Genomic DNA, 10622 nt, shown 5'->3' on the forward strand with positions numbered 1-10622 from the left:
GGGCCGCCGGCCGTTGTTCGCCCGAAGGTTTCTTTGTGGAGCGGCCGGCTCGCGCTAGGGATTGTGGGATAAGTGGGCGGGGCCCCCAGGGAGGCACGTCCCTTCCCATCTTAGCCTCTTCCCCCTCCCTTTGGGATTTCAGGGCCGGTCTCCTCTTAAAGGGCCCGCGCTTCCGAGTGACGCCTTTGGAGGTACAGTAGAGTCTCACTTATCCAAGCTAAACGGGCCGGCAGAACCTTGGATAAGCGAATATGTTGGATAATAAGGAGGGATTAAGGAAAAGCCTATTAAACATCAAATTAGGTTATGATTTTACAAATTAAGTACCAAAACATCATGTTATACAACAAATTTGACAGAAAAAGTTCAATACGAAGTAATTTTATGTTATAATTACTGTATTTACAAATTTAGCCCCAAAAATTACGATACAGTAGAGTCTCACTTATTCAACATAAACAGGCCGGCAGAATGTTGGATACGCAAATATGTTAGATTTTTTTTTCGTGTCAGGAGCAACCGGAGTTGCTTCTGGAGTGAGAGAATTGGCCGTCTGCAAGGACGTTACCCAGGGGACGGCCGGATGTTTTGATGTTTTACCATCCTTGTGGGAGGCTTCTCTCATGTCCCCGCATGGAGCTGGAGCTGATAGAGGGAACTCATCCACGCTCTCGCCGGGTGGGATTCAAACCTGGCAGCCTTCAGGTCAGCAACCCAATCTTCAAGTCACGAGGCTTTTATCCCCTAGGCCATCGGAGGCTCCAATATGTTAGATATTGAGGAGGGATTAAGGAAAAGCCTATTAAACATCAAATTAGGTTATGATTTTACAAATTAAGCACCAAAACATGTTATACAACAAATTTGACAGAAAAAGTAGTTCAATACGAAATAATGCTATGTAATAATTACTGTATTTATGAATTTAGCACCAAAATATCACGATTTTTTGAAAACATCGACTACAAAAATGCGTTGGATAATCCAGAACGTTGGATAAGCAAGTGTTGGATAAGCGAAAATATTGACTGCAAAAATGCCTTGGATAATCCAGAACCTTGGATAAGCGAGACTCAACTGTATATATATTCCTCACCTGCGTCTACAGTAGGCATGGGCAAACTTTGGCCTCCGGTGTTTTGGATTTCAACTCCCACAATTCTTGACATAGACTGTGCAAAAAGAATCTGTGAACCCCACCTCCAAGGAGAACTGAACCACCTAAACTGGGCTCTACAAGCCAATGGATACTCCACCACAGACATCAGAAGAGCTGCAAGGCCAAGTACAAGCCACGAGAGTAAAGACGAAGATCCACCAAGAGCAGTGGTTCTCAACCTGTGAGTCCCCAGATGTTTTAGCCTTCCACTCCCAGAAATCCTAACAGCTGGTAAACTGGCTGGGATTTCTGGGAGTTGTAGGTCAAAACACCTGGGGATCCACAGGTTGAGAACCACTAATCTAGAGGAAAAGTGTTCTTACCATACATCAAGGGAACCACTGGCCACATAGGGAAGCTGATGAAGAACCACAACCTACAAACTATGTACAGACCCACAAAGAAAATCCAACAAATGCTGTGTTCAGCAAAGGATAACAGGGATCCTCTCATCTCTTCAGGCGTCTACTGTATACCATACAGATGTGGATAAGTCTACATAAGGACCACTGAATGCAGCATTGCTCAACCATGAATCATGAACATGAACGGCACTGCAGACTAACTCAACCAGAGAAGTCAGCCATAGCAACCAACCTGGACACAGCATATTATTTGAGAATATGCTGGACCACTTTAACAACCACCATGTCAGACTACACAGAAAAGCCACTGAAATCCACAAGCATGTGGACAACTTCAATAGAAAGGAGGAAACCATGAAAATAAACCAAATCTGGCTGCGAGTATTAAAGAAACCTCTAGAATCAGGACAGTAAATAAAGAGCAACACTTAAAAAGACACCAGGAATTCCAGATATGAATCAATCAGGGCTAGCTAATACCCTCAGGCAGGAATCTTTGAAGCTGCAAGACTATTCAATGCTAATCAAGGTGACCAGTTGAAACACACTTGCTTCAAACAGACAAGAGTTCTTTCTCCCACCCTGAACATTCCACAGATATATAAATCCCACTTGACTAGTTTTCCAACATACCTCACCACCCCTGAGGATGCCTGCCATAGATGCAGGAGAAATGTCGGAAAAGAATGCTTCTGGAAAACTCACCAACCCAGCTAGTAGGCTGTTAGGAATTGAGGGAGTTGAAGTCCAAAATACCTGGAGGGCCCAGTTTTGCCCATTCCTGGTGCAATTTGGTGTCATAATGGCCATGGCTCAATGCTATGGACATTCTGGGAATTGCAGATTTACAAGGTCTCTTAACTTTCTCAGCCACAGGACTGCTACCTCACTAAACCACAACTCCCACAATTCCATGGCTTCCTATGGGGGCAGCATTCAAAGACATCAACAAGGGACTAACTAATGCTGGATCCACTCCCATGCAATGTGGTTTAACTCTGTATTAGATTGTCAGTTTAAATCCAAATTTATTCAAAATGCCAACCCTTCCACACAGCCATATAACCCAGAATATCAAGGCAGATAATCCACAATATCTGCTTTGAACTGGGTTATCTTGGGTCCACACTGCCTTATAATCCAATTCACTGTGGATTTTATACAGCTGTGTGGAAAGTGCCTTCCACACAAATGTATAAAATCCACATTCAACTGGATTATAAATCAGTGTGGACTCACACAATCCAGTTCAAAGCAGATATTGTGGATTATCTGCCTTGATATTCTGGGTTATATGGCTGTGTAGAAGGGCCCTAAGAATGCACTCTAGAATGAATACAGTTTGATACCACTTTAACCTCTGCTTCCTTGGAGGCTTTTAAGCAGAGGCTGGATGGCCATCTGTCGGGGGTGCTTTGAATGCGATTTCCTGCTTCTTAGCAGGGGGTTGGACTAGATGGCCCATGTGGTCTCTTCCAACTCTACTATTCTATGATTCTATGATTCTAACTGCCATGGCTAAATGCTTGGAATCGTGGGAATTGTTGTTCTAATCTTAATCTAGGAGTGGTAGTTCCTCATCAAACTATAAATTCCATTATTCCATAGCATTGAGCTGTAGCAGCTAAAGTGTTCTCAAACTACCATACATTGGTTCTTAGGCCCCTTCTATACTGCCATATAATCCAGACTATCAAAGTAGATAATCCACATGGTCTGCTTTGAACTGGATTATATGAGTATACACTCCCAGATAATCCAGTTCAAATCAGATAATCTGGATTTTATATGGCAGCCTTGAAGAGACCTAAATCTACTCCTTTATCATAGATTACAATATCTTTTTTCAAATCTATAATATCTGAAATCTGTTGTTCTAATCCATAAAAGCGAGTGTTTAAAGATCCCTTGATGTAAATGCAGGTGTTTCAACTAAACAGCATCAGGATAGTGAGACATGTATGTAGTCAAGTACTGATGTAACTTTTAGAAGTTGATTAAAAGAGTTTACAGTTCTTAATTTCATATCAGAAATTACATTTGGCCTTTCATGTTATGGACCATTGTTAAGGTTATACATATCTTCTGATAGTTCCTGTTGTTTTGACATTTGTAAAGTTGTTGACCTACCTATCTTTTTATGCTTTTAAAAAGTTATGACATCTTTAAGTACCTCAAAGCAATTATATCTCTTATAATTAGATGCATCGTAGATTTCAACTAAGGTATTCAATTAGATATTAATAATTGATGTCATTTTTCCAGCTTCTGTCATCCATGCCATCTTTGTCATCTTGTTTTTAAATTGCATGTATCTCAAATAGTCATAGTGTTGGAAGTGAACACAAGGGCCATCCAGTCCAACTCCCACGAAATATAATTTCCATGAAAGGCATATTTTATCTATATGCATTACATCTCAAAAAATAAAGCCATTTACATTTTGAATTATTACAAATCAATTTGTCCTTAGCTGTTGGTTTATACCCAGAATGCTAGATGGTTTTTCTTCACTGTTTGTTTCATAGCAACACATTAAATCCCCAAAATTAATTGCAGAGGAGAGGAAGAAATTAATAACAAACTGGTTAACAATTCAGTTATATACTTCCTGTAAGCAATTAACACAGCAATTAACAATCAACATAGTGACGTGTAGCCTTTGTGGTAACATTAGGTTGGAATTGTGCCATTTATATTGCTGTAGTAACTATAATTACAATGATATCATCTTAAAATAAAAATATACCCACGGCAGCTTTTGAAAGTTAACATGTGGAGCCTAAACTGAAGATGACTTTTGTACCACTTTGGCATGGAAGCAAATGTTATATTTATCAAGATCGAGCAAGAGAATGGAAGAAAAGAAAAGCTAAAAACTCAGTGCAAAAGATAAAGAGCCGAGCAATGGACTAGATAGAGGAGATTTCTGTGGAAATAGTTCGGCAGGCAAAACAGGAATGACCTGCTCAACAGTGCACTATCACATTCATCAATGCATTATTATTATTAGAAACAATGTGTAGAGTAAACCAGATGAAGCAGAAGCTTTACATCATGAAAAAATAATGACTTAATTACATCTTAGTTCCTTGATTGGATAATGTTATTTAGAAATATTTAATGCTGCTTAAAGGAGAATAAATTGTTGTAATATATTTATAGTCAGTCACACATTCTGTGGATTAGAATATAGGTGTGGATTCCCACTTACTAACCTACTGTGGAATGGGGAATGTCAGAAGATGGGGACATATTCAACCCTCTCCATGGTTCCAGGCTTTGGCCTGGAATCTAGCCCTGGGCTGTGTCTACACTGTAGAATCAATGTGCTTCCACATCACTTAAACTTCCATAACTCGATGCTCTGGAATCATGGGAGTTGTAGTTTCTCTGCCAAAGAGTGTTGGTGCATCACCAAATTACAACTCTCATGTTTCCATAGAATTGAGCCAGGTCACTTAAAGTGGTGTGAAACTGCATTAATTGTAGTGCAGTGCTATTCAAACGAGTGGTCCCTGGATTTATGTGGGCCCCAGAGAAAGTTTCAGTGAAAGAAAGAAACAATTGATATAAATGTGGTATTGTAAGACAATTACCTTCAAAGGGTCCTGGCTCAGGAGGGAAATCAGGCAGAAAACTCAGTCTCGTGAGAGATGCAAAAAGCAAGTTTATTATCAGCTATGATAAGGCAAACAGCCGTAGGCACCCATTTCCATGGGTCCTGTACCATGCAAATGGCTGCCACAACATGTGCGTAGCAAACAAAGAATATATACCTTTGGCTTATCTAAAATTGACCAATGGCTGAGGGTCTTCCTCACCTTCCACACTTCCATAAGTTGATCATCCAAGACCTGGAATTCTGAAATCCAAAATCTTCCATACAGGTAATTATAATAGTGACACCTTTGTTTTCTAATAGTTCAATATACACAGATTTTGTTTCATGCATAGAATTATTAAAACTATTGTGTATAAAATCACCTTCAGATTAAGTGTGTAAGGTGTATATGAAACATAAATGAATTTCATGTTTAGACTTGGATCCCATCTCCTAGATAGATTATTCTGTACATATATGCTAATAGAACTAACCTAAAATCGGGCTCCAAAATCCCAAACACTTCTGATCCCAGGGTTGCTGTGAGTTTTCTGGGCTGTCTGCGCCATGTTCCAGAATCATTCTCTCCTGATGTTTCACCCACAGCTATGGCAGGCATCCTCAGAGGTTGAGAGGTCTGTTGGAAACTAGGCAAATGGGATTTATATACATAGGGTGGGAGAAACAACTCTTGTCTGTTTGAGGCAAGTGTGAATGTTCTGATCTCCTTTCATTTTGGGTGATGGATTACTTTGTTTCATTTATTTTCAGTATTTCATGAGAAGTCTGCAGAAAATGAGGCCATCTAGTGGGGAGAAGACAAGTTGAAACGTAACATAGGTCTAGACAAGCTCAAATGCAAAGTAGAAGAAAGTGTTATACTTAGTGTAATAGAGCTCTAAGCATAATATTACCTATGAAAAAAAGTTTTGGCAGAAGTTTTGGAACGTTATTCCCCCATGTGGCAATTTTCCTAGACCAAACCTCTAGGGATTAAGTGTGCATTGTTGTAGTAAGCAATTTCGTCTAAAATCGGTGGGGGTTATCTTATACTAAGTTGTAAGAATATAATAAGATCTACTAATCCCTTTTTTTTTAGTGAACTACCACCCTCTAAGATCAAAACTGGGGTTTTCCTTTTGGTGACCTATCCAAGTTTCAGTTGGTGTCCTGTGCTTTCCTTCCATCCTGAAATCAAGTCTTTCTCTCAGCCCGAAATTAGAAGTGAGTCAGTTTCTATTTCAAACTCCACTTTTTGATTCTGCATAGTTACAATTTGTGTGGATACTAGGTGCAAATTGGGCTACCAATCCTACAAAAGTTGATTACCCTTTTGGAAAAAGGCTTTACGTTCTTCATAAAAAAAAAAGCCATGTTACTTGACTAAATTATTTGGTGATGCGCCTAGAAAGTGTTTATACATCTTTTTCTTCCTTTCCTTCCAAGGTGATCATTCTTGATATCTCAGCATGAAGATAAATATTACTATTTTGCAATGGCTTCTAGCTCAAGGTCTTTAAAAATGCTTTATATGGACCAGACTATAGTGCAGCTAGTTAGTAGCCAGCTGCAATAAATCACTACTGACTGAGAGGTCATGAGTTTGAAGCCATCTCAGGTTGAAGCCTGCGGTGGCCTAGGGGATAAAAGCCTTTTGACTTGAAGGTTGGGTTGCTGACCTGAAGGCTGCCAGGTTCGAATCCCACCCGGGGAGAGTGCGGATGAGCTCCCTCTATCAGCTCCAGCTCCATGCGGGGACATGAGAGAAGCCTCCCACAAGGATGGTAAACATCAAAACATCCAGGCATCCCCTGGGCAACGTCCTTGCAGATGGCCAATTCTCTCACTCCAGAAGCAACTCCGGTTGCTCCTGACACGAAAAAAAAAGAGGTTGCAGTAAGCTCCCAACCATTAATAGTCTAGCTTGCGTTGACCTATGCAGCCCGAAAGACAGTTGCATCTGTCGAGTAGGAAATTTAGGTACCACTGTATGCGGGGAGACTAATTTATCTAATTTACGACACCATAAAAACTTCCAGCAGTGTGCGGAAGAATGAGGAAGTACTCCATTAAGGACTCGGTGTCACAAATGGACAGTGAAGCGGCAGCTCCCCCTATGGCCGGAATTGAGCATATCCTCATGAAGCCGGAAACTGGACTGTTAAATTGCTTCTGTGTCTGTCAATATATGTCATATGTCTAATGGCACTGAATGTTTGCCATGTATATGTGCATTGTGATCCGCCCTGAGTCCCCTTCGGGGTGAGCAGGGCAGAATATCAATAATGTAAATAAATAAATAAATATAAATGTTCTTGGCTTTTCCATACTCGGAAATCAATGTATGCCGAAGCATTTTTTTTTTCAAGCTGGGAGTGAGTCTGTGTATCATTCTTTGTATATGCTAAACAAATGCATATAATTTTACTATCTCTTGAGAGTCTAGCTTTGTGTACATCATCTCTGATCTTACTTTGCATAGTGGGGGTGTACAATCAAAATTCACTGAAGTGGATCGACAAACCCTGAACATGTTTTAACTTTCCTTTTAAAATGCAATTAGTGCTATTAAACATGGAGGGGGGGGGGAGGAGAAAATCTAAGTTTCACAGTACATGTTTATGAATAATTAAATAAAACCAGGACTGGTATGCAGAAAAACATGATCATAGACGTGAATAAGCTGATTGCTTGATCAAAAGAAATTTATTCTGGGGATAGCCTTTGCTAGACTCATAAATCACTTGATAACTTCCACTACAGATGGGATAAGGGCTGAAGTGCTCCATAAATTTGGAGTGTTGCATCATGGAAATATTGAAACTGATGATTTGTTACAATTCTGGTTTGGTTAGCCCTTTCCCTTCATTTCCTGTTATATGTTTTTAATCTTTTTCTTGAAGTATTTTCCCCCTTATTACGTATGTATCTAATCATTTTCCCCTGGTTTCTCCAGCTTGATCATACTGAGGTATAAATATTCAATAGTATTCCTGTATGTTTGTATTTTGTAAAGTGAACAATAATAAAATGAAAAAAAATATATATGTATGTATCTATTTTTAACAAGCTTACATACATACACCTTTTTAAAAATAAAATTCAATTGTGTAAATAGCAATATAGCACAGAGTAGTTTTTTTGCTTTGACCACATGCATATAGATTTTGTCAAATCTTATGTTTTGGATAAATATTTGACTCTATGAATTCTTTGCTCTAGTACTCCCAGTATGCTGAGAATTGGGAAATAAAGCAACTGAAAATTATCATCAATGTGTGTAGCAGGATTCTGCTGTTGTTGTTTGCCTTCAAGTTGTTTTCAATTTCTGGTGTGCCTGTCACAGAGTTTTCTTGGCAAGGTTTGTTCAGAAGAGATTGGCCACAGGTTTCCTCTGGAGCTGAGAAAGTGTGGTTTGCCCAAGGACCACATAGTGGATTTCGTGGCTGAGCAGGGATTTAAACCCTGGTGTGCATCTACACTGTAGAATTAATGCAGTTTGACACCACTTTAACTGTCATGGCTCAATGCTATGCCATCTTGGGAGTTGCCGTTTGGTGAGGCCAGAGATTACAGGAAAGAGCAGGATTTGGCCTCCTCCTTCCCAGTGCCTTCCACACAGCCATATAACTCAGAATATAAAGATAGAAAATCCCACAATATCTGCTTTGAACTGAAATATATGGCAGCGTGGACTCTGATAACCCAGTTCAAAGCAGATATTGTGGGATTTTCTGCCTTGATATCCTGGGTTATATGACTGTGTGGAAGGGCCCTGGGTTATCAGAGTCCACACTGCCATATATTCCAGTTCAAGGCAGAAAATGTGGGATTTTATTCAGCCATGTGGAAGAGCTCCAAGTTGAGTTAACGGAGTGCAAAGTACTTTACATTTTGAAATTGGTTTGCTGAAGACAAAGTGGAAGTATAAGAGGAGAGGGAAACTGTGTCATTTTCAAAGCTTCTGAGAAAGTGGGGCCATAGAAAATTACAGTAGAGTCTCACTTTTCCAACATAAACGGGCCAGCAGAACATTGGATAAGTGAAAATGTTGGATAATAAGGAGGGACTAAGGAAAAGCATATTAAATGTCAAATCACATTATGATTTTACAAATTAAGCACCAAAACATCATGTTTTACAACAAATTGTCAGAAAAAGCAGTTTAATACAAGGTAACGTTATGCTGTAATTACTGTGTTTACGAATTTAGCACCAAAACATCGCAATGTATTGAAAACATTGACTACAAAAACATTGACTACTAAAAGCCAGACTGCGTTGGATAATCCAGAATGTTGGATAAGTGAATTTTGGATAAGTGAGACTCTACTGTACTGTCAAATCAGGACAGTTGGCAGTTTGGTCCAACCTTGTGAAGGAAGACTTGAAGGCAGTAGCATTCTCATACTCAAGTTTCACTGCTGATAGATATATAACAGCCCACGGGGGCCCTTCTACACTACCACATAACATTCAGATTATTTGGTTTGAACTGGATTATATGGCAGTGTAGACTCATGTAATAATAATAATAATAATAATAATAATAATAATAACAACAACAACAACAATACTCCTGTCCTCACGATCATGTTAAAAAACAAAGTATGGATTGTCGATGTAGCAATCCCAGGTGACAGCAGGATTGAGGAGAAACAACTGGAAAAGCTGGCACAATATGAGAATTTAAAGATCGAATTACAAAGACTCTGGCACAAGCCAGTCAAGGTGGTCCCAGTAGTGATCGGCACACTGGGTGCAGTGCCTAAAGACCTTGGCCTGCACTTAAGCACAATCGGCGCTGACAAAATTACCACCTGCGATCTGCAGAAGGTCACCTTTCTGGGATCTGCACGCATTATTCGCCGATACATCACACAGTCCTAGACACTTGGGAAGTGTCCGACATGTGATCCAATACAACAGCCAGCAGAGTGTTCTGCTGTGGACCCATCTTGTTGTGTTTCAAATCATAACTTTATTTTTGTGTCCTTCCTCCATCTCCCCAAAGGGACTTGGGGTGGCTTACATGGGGACAAGCCCGATCAGACATAGATTAAAAGCACAATGCAATCAAATTTATAAACAACATTTTAACAACATAAAAGCAACATCATAAAACAACCAATAGCCTGAACAGTAATAAATACTGAACTCTGAGGGTAGGAGCTTGTGCAATAGAGTGTCAAGACAGGACTGGTGGAAAAAGTGCAGGAGCTGATAATAAATGACTAGGGCTAGAAGGACAGGCCCCCGGTGGCGCAGTGTGTTAAAGTGCTGAGCTGCTGAACGTGCAGGCTGAAAGGTTGCAGGTTCAAATCCGGGGAGCGGAGTGCCTGCTGTTAGCCCCAGCTTCTGCCAACCTAGCAGTTCGAAAACATGCAAATGTGAGTAGATCAATAGGTACCACTCTGGCGGGAAGGTAACGGTGCTCCATACAGTCATGCCGGCCACATGACCTTGGAGGTGTCTACGGACAATGCTGGCTCTT

This window comes from Anolis carolinensis, chromosome 6 (genome assembly GCF_035594765.1).
Source record: "Anolis carolinensis isolate JA03-04 chromosome 6, rAnoCar3.1.pri, whole genome shotgun sequence".
Classification (NCBI taxonomy): Eukaryota; Metazoa; Chordata; class Lepidosauria; order Squamata; family Dactyloidae; genus Anolis; species Anolis carolinensis.